This window comes from Cicer arietinum, chromosome 1 (genome assembly GCF_000331145.2).
Source record: "Cicer arietinum cultivar CDC Frontier isolate Library 1 chromosome 1, Cicar.CDCFrontier_v2.0, whole genome shotgun sequence".
Lineage (NCBI taxonomy): Eukaryota > Viridiplantae > Streptophyta > Magnoliopsida > Fabales > Fabaceae > Cicer > Cicer arietinum.
This window is the reverse complement of record NC_021160.2, coordinates 52635789-52639303: the sequence shown is the minus strand read 5'-3', so window position 1 is coordinate 52639303 and position 3515 is coordinate 52635789.

Sequence of the window (3515 nt, the reverse complement as noted above, 5' to 3'; positions counted from 1 at the left end):
GTTATTTTAATTTTTATAACTTTATATTAATTTTATCAATTATCTTAATTTTATGCATTGGATTGTTCTGTTTTATAAGTCAGTCTGCATCGTTTATTCCAAATACTTAGTTATTTTAATTTTTATAACTTTATATTAATTTTATCAATTATCTTAATTTTATGCATTGGATTGTTCTGTTTTATAAGTCAGTCTGCATCATTCATCTTAAAATATATATATTAAATTAAGAAACTCGTTTTTTATTGAAATTAGTTCTGCCTGAAAGAAGTAGTTTTATCATGTTAACATTTATGAGTTTACTAAATATAAAAATGACTCAGTAGTATTATAAATACAATTGCGATGTCATAAAATTATTATGTAACGTTGTTGACTTTAGAATATCATAACTTGAGTTTTATATATATATATATATATATATAAGTTTTGAGTAAAACCAATTGTGTTTGAAATCTTAAATGTAACACTCTTTTCCTAGAAGTTTGATACTAATATATGGTGTGTGTGTGTAGTAAACACACTATTTTTCTATATTAAACCAATGTTCAATTGTGTTAATAGAGTAAATCTTATGATTATATATATATATATATATATATATATATATATATATATATATATATGGTTTTTTTTAATTAGATAAACTATTTGTCTATATACACCGAGAGCAAGAGATAAGCAAGGGTAAATGAAACACCACTTACGAATTTAATTATGTCAAACCGTACCAAAAGATATTTTTTAAGTAGAGGACATTGGTGAAACTAATATAGTCTTTATTTATGACTTACTTGTTATATAGAGTTTAAGTAATTAGATTATTCATGTCTAGTGGCTTAAATTGTTTGAAATATTTGAGACTAAAAGACTAAAGGTAAACGAGGTAACTGAATATAACTTATGAAGAAATAATATTTTATCAAATTGAGGTATAGTTTATTGAGATAATTTTCCATGCTTAGCACACCGACATATGGTGTGCTAAGCATCCCAAAGTCCCAAGAATTTTTAAAAAAAGTTATACTACTTGAGTATTTTTTATAACAGATATTTGAGTTATAATTTGGTTAATAAAAATTCATCTATTTGATCCATCTTATGGATCAATTACATAATTTTTTATTAACCAAATTATAACTCAAATGTCTATTATAAAAAACTATAGAGAAAATAATTTATAAAAAAATTACAAAAACAACTACTATAATTACAAAATAAACTAAAATTTTCAACCTAAATCCCAAATTTGTGAATTGTGAATTTTATTTAGAGATATAAAATTTAAACCAAATGATCCCAAAAATTTAACCAAAACTAGTTAAATTAGTTTAATATTTTTTTATGGCTTTGAATACAAGTTGAACTAAACTAATAAGCCTGACGATTATTGATTTGAGATATAGTTTCACGTAATTTTAAAATAAATCGTCTAATCTTCAAACCAAACAATTATCGTTTATCAAAACTATTTCAATATTAGTATCTTAAACAATGTGTTGTGTTTAAATATATTTTAATAATTATATATATTATTTTTGACCTTGTAGTTAAGAAAATTATATTAATAGTGTAAAAATTTGGATTTAAGTTATATGCATTGACGATGTAACAATATTTTATACTATCAAATTAATAATAACTACTATATTAATAAAACAGTTTGAATTTTATTATAATTACTTTTAAAGTCACACTTATTAATATTTGTGATGCGTTGGCAATATAAAAAAAACTATACGGACAAATCATAACAATTAAACTCTAAAAAATTTAGTGTTTGAAAAAGAATTAGATTTTTAAAAACTAATTGTTAATTATTAAAAATATCAACCAAAATTTGATCTACTACCTCTCTAATAAGCATTAAGAGTTTGATCGCTAATATATTTTTATAAATTTGCAACTTAAATGTATTATATATAATACAATATTATACTTTTTTTTTATCCATTATAATTTTTAAAATTTGGTCACCATAATGTTTTAGTTCAAGGTCCGCCACTAGAAACATCTATAATTATTTTTATTAAATTTATGTTATTGAGTTTTATATTCGCTATATTGGGGTGATATTTTCTAAATAATAGGTAAATGTTGAAAATATGAGTAATATCCATTATGTTAGCTATGTTATGAGTATGAGTCATATCACCTATTGAGTCTAGATTAAATATATAGTTTAATTGAGCCTCACTTAAAAATTGTTTTAAAAATTAAAAATATTTAAATATTTTAAATTATTTAAAAAATTTATAATATTTTATTTATTTATTTACAAGCACTTAAATATTTTTTAATTGAAAATTTTGATTTTATGTGTATTGTGTAAAAAAGTTAAAAAATTTTATAATTAAATTTTAAACGTTACAATCTACAGCCAAAAAAGCAGTGTCGATAATAGTATTGTAATTTTGTAGATATAATATAACTCAATTGTTAGTTGTATAAACATTAATACATAAGAGATTATGGCCTAATTTAAGATTTTCCTTTTTTTTTCACACATAAAATGCCGAAGTATAACCACCAAATTACTAACAAGATATATTGTTTAAAAAGGGGTGCGAATAGCAGCACCCAAAAAAACGGTGGGAAAACCACACAAGTTGGACTTTGGGCATTGATGTTGTATTGCAACACTACCAGATGGTTTTTGCTCTTTAGGGAATTAGATTTTATATCCTCATCTTAACTCTTATCCTACATTTTACTATGTTTTTTTTAGAACATCTAAAAATATTTGTAGGAAATACAAAATTTTAAGTAAAATTAGTTTGTTTTCATTCCCTACATTTATATAATGAAAATTTGGTTTTGAAATTTTTGGAATGCAAATTTTTTTATATAATAAAAAATTTATTTTTGAAATTTTTTATATGTAAAGTTTTTTCTCGATTTCTTTACAGACTGAAAATTTTGAATTTTTGAAATTTTTAATGTATAAAATGTTTTTCTCTTTTTTTTTTATATACTGAACATCTACTATGAATTTTTTTTCTCAATTTGTTTTACATACTGGAAATTTTACAAAAGTTATGATAGGCAAAGATTTTTTTTCAATTTTTTTTTTGTATATTGGAATTTTTGTATGTTTTTTTTACGTATAAAAAATTTAAAATTTTCGATATGTTAATTTTTAAATAGATGTTTAAGAAAATAAATTATATATAAAAAAAATTCATATTTATATAGGATAAAAAAAGGGTCAAATTATTTTCAATGAAAAATAATAAAATAAAATTTATATTTATCAACAATTATATGGATAGAGGTTAAACAATGAAGTATAAAATCCAATTTTCTAATCTTTGTTCATGAGCAGCATCTAAATTTTATACGAGCTTTCTCAAAAGCTAGTATGAATTACTACCTCCAACCGGACACTACACTTGACAAGATATAGATACACATGGTCATTACAAAATATATGACAGCTATAAAGATACCCATATATTAATTAGGTATAATATCTCATGCAATTCTTTAATTTAATTTTATATAATAATATTATT